General features: G+C 39.2%; 1 long non-coding RNA gene across 1 annotated transcript in view; it reads right to left on the bottom strand.

Annotated features, from left to right (window-relative positions):
- Positions 1-10,945, bottom strand: part of LOC144315208 (uncharacterized) — a 33,265-nt gene extending 22,320 nt beyond the window's left edge. The window contains exon 1 of the long non-coding RNA XR_013380965.1: positions 10,705-10,945. This is a non-coding gene — a long non-coding RNA (uncharacterized LOC144315208). The remainder of the gene's footprint in view (positions 1-10,704) is intronic.
- Between the last annotated feature and the right edge of the window lie 1,285 nt (positions 10,946-12,230).

The following is a 12,230-nucleotide window of genomic DNA, read 5'->3' as shown; positions in this document are numbered from 1 at the left end:
GTTCAGTCATTCTGGAAAATTGTTTGGCAGTTCCTCAAAATATTAAATATAAAGTGCCACATGACACAGCAATTCCACTCCTAAGCTACACACCCAAGAGAAATGAAATCATGTCTATACAAAAACTTGTATGAGAATGTTCTTTGCACCATTATTCATCATAGCCATAAAATGGAAACAACCTAAATGTTTCTTACTTGACGGATAAACAAAATGTGGTGTATCTATACAATGGAATATAACTTAGCATTATGAAGAAATGAAGTGTTAATGCATGCTACAACATGGATGAAACTTGAGAACATAAAGCTAAGTGAAAAAGGCCAGTCACAAAAAATCATATATTGTGTGATTCCATTTATATGAAATGTCTAGAATAAACAAACCCATAGGGACAGAAAGCAGGTGTTCAGTTTTGGGAGGGAGGGGGCAAGAGGAGGATGGAGAGTAACCACTAATGGATAGTTTCTTCCATGGATGATGAAAAGTTTCTGGAATTAGATAGTGGTAGTTGTTGCACAACTCTGTAAATTTACCAAAAAGCACTGAGTTGCAGAGTTTAAAAGGGAGAATTTTATGCTATGTAAACATCTCATTAAAACTGTTATTGAAAAACATAAGGAAATGTGTAACAGGCAAAAATGGCCATGCTTCATTCTCCCCCACCCAATCTTTCTGTAGTCCCCTGAGCTTCCTCTTCTCCATCCTTTTGTCTCTGGCAATGCTTTCCTTCCTCTCTCTGACCTTTCCTCTCCCTTTCATTTATTCATTGGCCTGGAATTTGTGGTCTGGTTCAAGACTGAAATCTGTAAGGTCCTCTGCCACAACCCTTTGCTTTGCCTATGAAGACTCTGAATCACTGGGAGAAGTGACCAACCCACAGAGTTAAGGAGTGATAATGCAAGGGGATCTACAATGAGCAGTGTTTTCTCCATGGCCCCTCGGGGCTTTCTATTCACCCGTGAAGGGAAAGGACCTGGTACAGGATCTCAAACTCCGGGGATTCTTCTCCTTCCCAGGGACTTCCTAACCCACAGTTTAACTTCAGAATCTTTAAATTAGACTTCCTTCTTCCTGGGTGTCCTCTTCTTCTCTCTCCATCACCCCCCTTACATTCTCCTCTCCTCTACTCCTTACCTTAACCACCTTTCTCCTTCTAATTCAAGCAGCTCTCCTCAAAAATCCATTCTTTCCCCTCAGTAATTCCCACATCCCCTCCAGTGTCTCTGCTGCTGCAGCCGCAGGACCCAATCTCTCAAATCAGATCATAGAACAAGAAAAGATAAGTGTTTTGAACCATGTGATAGTGTCTGAAAGAATTAAAGTCCATCACTAAATTTCCCTGCAGTGTATATAATAGATAAAATTAACAAGTAGGTCTTTAATATGTACTGTTGGCTTCTGAAGACAGAAGCATCTTTATTCCCTGCACATGGGTCATCTTCTTAATACCCCCCAAGCTAGTATGAAATGAAAATCAAGCTTTCACCTCTTTGATGAGTGTTAAATCCTCCCAAGAGCTTTTTTTAAAAGTTGGTTAAGCATAAGAAATTAACTGATACATAGACCATGAAAGTGAACACTGTGCATCATTTCAGAACACACACACACACACACACACACACACACACACACACAAACAAACAAATATCCTCCAATGGCTAGTACTGTTTGGGGGCGGGTTGTTTGCAATAAATGACCTATCCTCCTACAATTATGAGGATTTCCTAAGAACTAATCAAATTGATTGGGTTAGCCAGTTCTAACCCAATACCTCTCCACCTCGCCTCAGAAGTAGGAGTGGGCTATCTTTGACACATCATGTTTCCAGTCTCCAGGCCCCCAACGGACCCTGGGAACAAACCTACATGGCTCACTCATGTGCAGGGATAGAAAGAACAGACAATATTGATTTCATCAACAACAGAAGGGGCTCCTCTTCTACTGTCCCAAGGCTGGCTGCAGGGCCAGCTTTATAGGTACATGGATTGTGCAGTCACAGAAAGCCATTTGCTTTGTTTAATGCTCTCATGTCACTGTCGAAATTCTGAACTAGAGGCCTTGGACTTTCACTTTGCACTGAGCCCCACAAATTATAAAACCAGTCCTGGCTGACCAACATGTGGTAAGAGAGGACATGTGCGAAGTCAGCTTTGGTCCTCTTCCTCCTCATCTCCTGTTTTGCAACAGATTTCCCTATTTTACTATTCCTGATATGGGAGATAGAAAGGGAAAATGTGAGGGAGAGTTGAGAAGGATATATTTGTATATAAGTGATCAGTTCAGAGTCATTATTTTATACTTCCCTAGGGAAGATGAAGGTTTTTCAGGTTTTCTTTACTTTTTTTTTTTAAAGATTTATTTATTTATTCATGAGAGACACAGAGAGAGAGAAAGAGAGAGAGAGGCAGAGACATAGGCAGGGGGAGAAGCAGGCTCCTCACAGGGAGCCCAATGTGGGACTCGATCTCGGATCCTGGGATCATGCCCTGAGCCAAAGGTAGACACTCAACCACTGAGCCACCCAGGCATCCTTCAGGTTTTCCTTTTAAGGAGCAAAGGGTCAATATGTAAGATGCAATATAATATATATATATATATATATATATATATATATATATATATATAGTGTGTGTGTGTGTGTATGATGTAAATCATTCATTTCTCAGAACAAACTATGAGGTTACACATAGAGAAAATGATGCTTAGAAAAATTAAATAACTTGCCCCAGATCACACAGCAAGCAAGGGACACAACTATATTGACTCCTCATCCAACCTATCTGCAAAACCCATGTGCTCCAACTCTCAGCTGTGCAGCCCGTGCTGGAGTGGGTTTGCACATAACTTCCGTGAGAAATAACTACTGAATGCTAACTACATGCCAAGTATTTCTTTATTTATAAATTTACTTAATCCTTATAGCATTCTGTGACATGGATATTCTTATTATCTCCATTATATAGAAAAGGAAACAGAGTTTAAGCAAATTGTCCAAGGTTACACTATTAGAAAGTGTTGGAAATGTATTTTTAAATCACACTATCTGGCTCTAGTGTCTGACCTTTTAACCATGACCTCATTCTGCCTCAGTGTAGGAGAAATTACTCAATAGAACATAATCCAAGATCTCTTCTGAGCATAGATCAGTGTGGAAAAATTACCAGGTTATTTCTTTAAAATTAGTCCTTCTCCGAAGCTGACTAAGGAATATAATGCCCTGATACATTTCCCAGGACTCGCCATCCACGGAAACTCCATAGCATACTCCATGTGCAGTCGCTGTGTCCTTATCTCCCACTTTCTCCTCCAGAACTCCTGTGTCATTCCATGAAGATATGCCTTCTTTCTTTCTCCTTCAGTCTTCAAAGGTCTCTTAGCAGCAATTCTTCTTTTAATGTAAGAGACATAGGAAACAGGCATCTAGCCCACATATATTGATGACCTTCATCTCATCTACCCCCACTAAGCCACACTGTCCTCTGGCCAGGAGCTTGCTAGCTAGAATAGAATCAGTTCACTCTGCCAAAGAAGGACAGTGGCCAATGGAAGAATTTCCAGATGAATAAGATGACCTTCAGGTGCTCCTGTGTTTTTTCAGCCCACCATATCTGCCTTGTCTTTTTCAGTGAGCATTTTTTTCCATAAGAAAACAGTCCTGCTTTCTCTCCCCAGAGTGGCCACAGTGTAGGAAACCACACACTGACCTATATGTAGTGACAACCTTGACATATGTGGTTTAGAAATGCACCCATTGAGCAGAGGTTGGGTCACTAATCTTAGCAGTATCACTGGATTATTTCACTGGTTTTTCATGCAAGTTCTAGAGATAGAAGGGGTTTTTCCCTGATGGGGTGTGGAGGAAAAAGAAGAATGAAGAAGGGGAATTACTTGTGACATTCACCTTCCCGCTGTACTAGATGACTTGGTAAGATAATTTCAAAGGACACTGATCAATAGTATTAACATTCTTATTCCCAGAATGGACTGAATTATTATAATGTAGTATTCAAAGACAAGTTGGATTTTTCTCCAAAATATCTACAGTATGCCTATAGAAGTTTCTCAATAGGTATCTGAATTAATACTGACTTGTATTTGTTTGTGTTAATTTCCTGGGTGCAACTTTGCTCCTTACTTCCCCAGCTAGACTAGAAGATCCTTGAGGGAAAAAACTCTTTACCAATTCTGCTGCATGGTCCATTTCACATTTCATGTTCTGAACATACTATAGGAACCCACCATCAAAGATATCTTAGAGTAGTTGAGTATCTAAAAAATAGTAGCTTCTTTGGAGCACTCAGAGTAACTCAGAAAATTTTCAGATTTCCAGGGGTGTGAGCTATTAGTTTGTTAAGCCATCTTGAGATGGGAACAATGCTTGCGTTTGTACTATAAGGAAAGGAAATCTACATTAGGTTCTTCAAATCAGACATTTAACTATGCAAATTTATAAGTAATGGGCACCTGGGTGGCTCAGTCAGTTGTGTCTGCCTTCGGCTCAAGTCATGATCTCAGTGTCCTGGTGTTGAGCCCCACATCAGGCCCCCTGCTCAGCAGGGAATCTGCTTCTCCTTCTCCCTCTGCCTCTCCTTGTCTCACTTCCACCCCCTCATGCTCATACTCTCTCTCTCTCTCTCTCAAATAAATAAGATCCTAAAAAAAAAAAAATCGTAAGTGAATAAAATAAGGCATGTGTGTATCCTTTGAAAGAGAAATTTCACCCAGAGAACTTTACATCTGTCAAAGTTCTACTCTTTTGAGGTCTACCTCCTTTGAGGCCCAAATGAATTATGAATTTAAGAGTAGCAAACATTAGTTATCATATCCTACCACTTTTTAAAAAACAATAAACTCTTATATTTGGACACAATTTTATATTTTTCAAAGTCTTTTCATATTCACTGTAAAATTTGAGTTCATATTGACCCAATAAGCTAGGGAAGGAAAACATAAACCCAGAGAAATTAATTGACTTGCCAAATATCAGAAGATTCAGGGAAACTAGGATAAAAAGCCTAGAGGGTTTCTAGTGTAGTATTATTCCTCCATGGTTGTCCACTTGATAGGCAACCATTCTTTAATTTGTTGACAAGTATATCTTGAATATGAATTTCTTTTTTTTTAAGATTTTATTCATTTATTCATGAGACATAGAGAGGCAGAGACATAGGCAGAGGGAGAAACCAGGCTCCCCACAAGGAGCCCAATGTGGGACTCGATCCCAGATTCCAGGATCACACCCTGAGCCGGAGGCAGATGCTCAACCACTGAGCCACCTAGGCATCCCTTAAATATGAATTTCAATAAAGTTTACAAAGCACATATATTACAAACATGTCATCACACATTCCAAAGTCTCACTGTGTTAGCTCATTCTGGTTGTATTAATCTACCCAAATTCCAATGCATCTTATTTCTTTTCTTTAGTTTTATTCTTGACTGTGGTTTACAACTTTTAATTTATCATCTATATCTTTTTAAATAATCCCTATGTTCTGGCTTTATGCTTCAGTAAGTTCTTTGCTGAAGTTATTGTCCACTCAAGCTGTTTGTTGTCCACTTGTTTAGACCAATCCGAGTATGGATGCATGTGTATGGGTGTGTGCATGTGCATGTAATTTGACAACAGGTTTATTTGCTTGGTTTTGGCTTTTTACAGTTTTTACAGTTTCTCTTCTTATAAAATATGAATGTTTTTTATTTTCAAGAAGGATGAACACATTTTTTGTGTGCATTTTAATCTCCTAAGGATTTATTTATTTTATTTTTTATTTTTATTTTTTTTAGGATTTATTTTTTAATGGGTTCTATGGTTACACAAAAACAGAAGTACTTGTGTGCAGGCAGTTTATTTGGGGAGTGATCTCAGAGAAAGTGAGGAAAATAAGACACAGAAAGGAGAAGAGCCAATAAAGGATATGTTAAAATGTGGGTTATCAGTGTGGGCAACTAGAGCAGATCTCTCCTGAGGACTTTCTGAGAAAAAAATTGAATGCATCTCTGGATCATACTCTTTCCCTTGCTTGCACTGAAAGGGGATCTTTGAGATGTGAAAAAAGGCCATCAGGAATCCAGATGGTCTCATATTTGTCACAGAAGAGGTTCTGTCATGAGCTAATGAAACTGACACACTGAGTTAACAAATGTTTGATCATTCTACTCTAAGGACACTCTGGCTAACCTGATTTATGAGCTTGTTTTGCTAAAGTTAACCAACTACTGGTAAGACTAGCTGAGACAGGAACAAACCCAGAATAATTCTTTAAATTGCACAGAAGGGACCAAGTGTGAACAAAGGTAACCTCTGTGATGACACACCCCAGATCTTCCCTCTCCATTCATCATATTTACAATACCATTTAATGAACATGTGGTGCCATGAAAAGACATGATTCCTGAATGTGGGTGCTCCAAAGAGAGGACATCTCTCTTTTTCTATATATTGAATTAGCATATTGCATTCAACCTAACTACCCTGAGACATCCTGATCTCATTCTTAAATATACCCAACCCCAGCCCTTCAAGGAAGCAGATTTGATCATTTTTCTCCCCTCTCTTTCCTTGACGCTCTGCAACTTTTCCCTGCCACAAAACTGGTGTCAGTGCTTGACTTGCTGCACATCAGGCAATGGATTCTTGCCTGAGAACACTAATAGGTGTAAAGAAAACTTTGCCAGAACTAGAACAAATGTACTTCTTCTCTTAAAGCCAAATGTCGGGCAGCCCAGGTGGCTCAGCAGTTTAGCGGTTTAGCACCGCCTTCAGCCGGGGTGTGACCCTGGAGACCTGGGATCGAGTTCCACGTCAGGCTCCCTGCATGGAGCCTGCTTCTTGCTCTGCTTGTGTCTCTGCCTCTGTCTGTGTCTCTCATGAATAAATAAATAAAATCTTTAAAAAAAGCCTAAATATCTTACATGATGATGGAAAATAGTCAATGCTGTTTATGAACAATGAGCAGAACTTTGCCCATTCTCAGACTCAGTCTTCAAATGGTGAAAGAAGCTAAGATCAAAGATCAAAGAATCTTTGATCAAGATCAAAGAATTATTAGTAACTACTAAAGCCAACCCCAGTGCAATACTATTTGAAGATAAACTCAGAATAGAACAAACCCAAAAAATGAGCTAAGCAAAATCATCCTCAAGATATTTGACTTTAAGGAAATTAGCATGACCTGTTCCAATTTGGGCAAATCTTTCTTACTACCTATTAGCTGCTACTAGAGCTTATGCCAGACTAATACGAGCACAAATCTGTGTTTCTGACTTTGATCTTCTTCCTGACATCAATGATCCTAAGGGATGACATGGAGCAATAAATTTAGTTGTTCCTAGTACCATACACAGATAATTTATAATCTTGGGAAATATTACCTTGCTATGTTTTTCAGTAGTTAAATCCTATCTCATCTATAGATCCTTATGTAAAGCCTCTTCTGCCATTAGGAATCCTATTGCTTCTTTTTTTTTATAAATTTATTTTTTATTGGTGTTCAATTTGCCAACATATAGAATAACACCCAGTGCTCATCCCATCAAGTGCCCCCCTCAGTGCCCGTCACCCACTCACCCCCACCCCCGCCTACCTCCCCTTCCACCATCCCTCGTTCATTTCCCAGAGTTAGGAGTCTCTCGTGTTCCGTCTCCCTCCCTGATATTTCCCACTCATTTTTTCTCCTTTCCCCTTTATTCCCTTTCACTATTTTTTATATTCCCCAAATGAATGAGACCATATAATGTTTGTCCTTCTCCGATTGACTTATTTCACCCAACATAATACCCTCCAGTTCCATCCGCACGAAGCAAATGGTGGGTATTTGTCGTTTCTAATGGCTGAGTAATCCTATTGCTTCTGACAATAACATAATCATCTGAAAATCTTTAAGTTTTCTTTCTAAAACCTACTCAGATTTCCATTTGAAGATACGTTTATTTATCCCCTGTGGAGATCTAACTTTGCTACAATAACTCAATGCAACATTGATTTAACATAAATGAATGAACATAAATGTTGAATCATTGAATTAACATAAATGTTAGCACTTGGAAAGGTATCTGATAAAAAGTATCAAAATAAAAGAAAAATACTGCCAGTAGGACAGATAGCTTTTTTCTCCTAAAATAGTAACAGAGAATGTCACCAGATGTTAATAAGTGATTACACCCAGAGGGATCATTTACACATAAAAGAACTTTGCCTTGTAATGTGACTCAAGACATTTCAGAAAAATATTAAGTGTGAGCTCTGCCCTAAAGGAGCCTGCATAACTGGCCACACATCTACTTCACTTTCTAATCTCAATTAAGAACTCAGTAGCAGGGATCCCTGGGTGGTGCAGCGGTTTGGCGCCTGCCTTTGGCCCAGGGCGCGATCCTGGAGACCCGGGATCGAATCCCACGTCGGGCTCCCTGCGTGGAGCCTGCTTCTCCCTCTGCCTATATCTCTGCCTCTCTCTCTCTCTCTCTGTGTGACTATCATGAATAAATAAATAAAATCTTTAAAAAAAAAAAAAAAAAAAAAGAACTCAGTAGCAATCTACAGGGTAAGGGGTTTTTCACAAACACCTTATACAACCTTCATAAGAACTTTGTGGAGTATTACTGTTACTGATTTTACAGATAGTAAAACAAAGCTCAGAAAAGTTAAATGATTCACTTAAGTTCACAAAGACCTTAAGAGGCAAATCTGGGACTTCCTCAGGGTCTGAGATCCAAATTGAATTCCTCTCCCACAGTACTAGAACTGGCTTCCATACATGAAGACATGATTTCTTTGTATCCAGAAAGATGCAAACAGATTGTTGTGCTAGTTGTCACTGAACAATTTCAAATATCGGCACAAGAAAGGGAAGAAAATAGTGGAAGAGGGAGCAAAATAGCAGAAAGGATTTTTTTTTAATTTTGATAACACTAATGGTTTCTAAGCAGTTGAATTAAAGATAATAAGCAATTTTTTAAAAAACTTTCTTCATGATAGTTCTAGATACCTGTCATTTTTATCTCTGACTCAAATTCCAGATCTTTTAATTTCTTTTTTTAAAGATTTTATTTATTTATTCATGAAAGAGAGAGAGAGAGAGAGAGGCAGAGACACAGGCAGAGGGAGAAGCAGGCCCCATGCCAGGAGCCCAATGTGGGACTCCATCCTGGGTCTCCAGGATCATGCCCTGGGCTGAAGGCGGTGCTAAACCTCTGAACCACCCAGGGATCCCCAGATCTTTTAATTTTTAACCCGGTATACCAATCATGAAGTTACTGGTATCAAATCTTAAATTGAAAAGTAGTCATACTGCATGAAATTTAGATCATCGTGTACTTGTAGTCCTGTAGTGAATTTACCTGGAATTAAGGAATTTTTCCCACTCTCTGATGGGTATACATGCAAGTTAAATTAAGCTTTCTGAAGCCATCTCTGATAAGCTGTCAAGTGGTCAAACTTGACTGAGAATCATTTCTGAGATAATTGTCCCTAAGTCCTTCCATTTCGTTAAGTATTTCCATATGAAAAAAGTGGTTTTTTTCCTATTTTTAATGATAGAAAGTATTACTGAATATTAATGATTTCTTAGATATGGTGCCAAATAGAAAATAATAAAATTAGAGAGGAGATACCTGATGCCAAAGATCCAACTCAAGCTACATTCCAAAACTGTATTCTCTTTACTGTATTATCACATTTTCAAAGACTGTTATGCCAACACGACATTATTTCTCAGACTTCTCTGCAGATTATGATCACTTCTCAGTCATTTAACTTCCACAGTAACGTCCCATTAAAAAACCCCAAAGAGGGGCACCTGGGTAACTCAGTCGATTAAGTGTCCAACTCTCGATATCAGCTCAGGTCTCAATTCCAGGGTCATAAGTTCAAGCCACACATTTGGCTCCACACTGCACATGGAGCCTAAATTAAAAAAAAAAAAAAAATCCCCTAAGAGTCACAGAATACAAGAATTTTAGAGTCAGAAGTGACCTCTGAGACTGTATCTGCTTCCATGGTGCATATAAAGATAGCAGTGAAAGCTATTTGTTGCTATGTGTACAAATTTGGGATCTGAATTTTCTTCAAGTAAGGCATGATTCAGAGGTGGCAAATTAGGGTGAAGCTAGACTCCCCCTGACTACCCTCAAATCCAAATTCAGCCTATTAGAAGGAAGAGAATGGGGTAAAGGGAAGAGAAAGGAGCAAATCCATAATCTTCTGACTACAAGGTACTGAATGGAGGCAGGGGTGGATGTGTTTGTGCCACATAGAGAAATACATAGCATAAGATGACTATTAGGAGACATCAGGCCTTAAGTAATGTTTTAAGTTTGCTTATGGCTCTGCTCCTGTTTCCTATGGGACATTATTCTTATATCAAGTTAGGCAATGAAGAAATGCAGCCTGCTAACGCATATTCAATCTATGGTAAAATACAAACAAACAAACAAACATAAGAAAGTAGTTTGCATAGTCCAAGTCAGCCCTCATATTTCAAAACAAAAATGAAGAACACAACTTTCAATACTTCACCCAAATCCTCCCATTTTAGTTTCTCAAACAAAAATATAGAGTCATGTACATCCCCCTCTTGTCAAGAGTTATATTGAAATACCTCACTTTGAATAGGCCTGCTTCCACCAAAAAATGCTCACCGACTACATCTGCTGGGTACTTACTGCCCACAACAGATAAATGACAATGTTCACAAAGCTCACCATTTTGAAGAAGCTGAGTACCATAGAATCTGTTATTCCTGGAGCCAGATATCCCTATATTGTCAGCAGCTGGATTCTTTCCTCTGCTTCTCTTAAAGAGAAGAAAAATCTCTCTATTCCTTCTCAGCACCACCTTAACCTTCTCCTTCACTGGTTCTCTCCACCACTACCATCTTGTTTCCCCATCTTCACTCTTTGTCTTCCTTTCAGCCTCTTCCACTCCCCAAAGCAGCTATTACACTCTTCCCACTGCCTATGTGATGAGGCACAAAACTCAACTGACACACAATATATCAATGGACTTCATAATGATTGCCTGGTAACAAAGCAAAAACAAAATATAAATAATATAGTCATATTCCATTTTAGAGAAGTTAAGTCATTCACTGAATTCCAGCAGGATGTGAACTATCTCCAAATGTCTGCAGCTACTTTAATCCTAAATATTAGAAAGAAACAAAAAATGTAGGGCTGGCTGGACTTGCATGAAAGCAGTGGATTCCTTCAGTGTAATTTGGAACCCAAGAGGGATAGGAGATTAGGGAAAGGTAGCAGGAATGTGAGTGAGAGAAGAATAAGTGTTATAAAATCACAGAGCTACCAGAAACTTCAGAGATCATCTTGACCAAACTGCTTAATTTTTACAGATAGAGTGCCATAGGCTTTAAAAGATTATTCAAGATCACCTTGCTAGTTAGAAGGTGCCAAGAGTTAATTCTCCAATGCAGGAATTTTTTTGGTTTCTTTTTTATTGTATTGCTTTTGCAAAAAAAGGAGGCTTACTATTAAAGCACACCAACCATCTACTATATACCATATAACTAGATTCCTTTTTCTTTCACCCTAATAACTAGAATTCATTTTTCACTCACTCCATATCTGACCCATTCTCTCTTATATCTAGAATACATGTGACTTGCTAATTCTCTCATTTTACCTCCTTGGTTTAGTGATCTTGGAAGTGACTTTGGCCCCTCACCCACGTCTGATTTTGTTTCTAGTACTCACTCACTCTCTGCTTAATCCTTCAGCTCAACACATGATGCCCCAAATAGCTCTCATTCTCCTTCTTCAACTCCTTTTTTCCATTGACTCCTTATGGCATTCAGAAACGAGTTAGATGTAGCCCTGCTTCTCTCTCCCATTTTGAGCTTGCAGAAAACCTCATAGGTTGGACACTACACTTAAATGGATTTGGGGCTAACAATCAGCATGGATCACTTGAAATTTTACCCGGTACAACTCTTGGAGTACAGACCCCTTGTGTATAACAAGGACCTCCACCTAGCAGACTTACTTTAAATTCACATACCAACAAGTCTGACACAAGAACCAATGCAGTGGAGGCCCACAGAAAATCAAGTTGCAACATCCTGAAGAACTAATATTTCCTCAAAAATTGCAACCTAGGCAGCCTGGGTGGCTCAGCGGTTTAGCGCTGCCCCAGCCCAGGGCGTGATCCTGGAGACTCAGAATCAAGTCCCACGTCGGGCTTCCTGCATGGAGCCTGCTTCTCTCTCTGCCTG

This window comes from Canis aureus, chromosome 6, assembly GCF_053574225.1.
Source record: "Canis aureus isolate CA01 chromosome 6, VMU_Caureus_v.1.0, whole genome shotgun sequence".
NCBI classification, from domain to species: Eukaryota; Metazoa; Chordata; class Mammalia; order Carnivora; family Canidae; genus Canis; species Canis aureus.
Note: the sequence above shows the minus strand (reverse complement) of the source record. Positions and strands in the feature narration are given on the sequence as shown.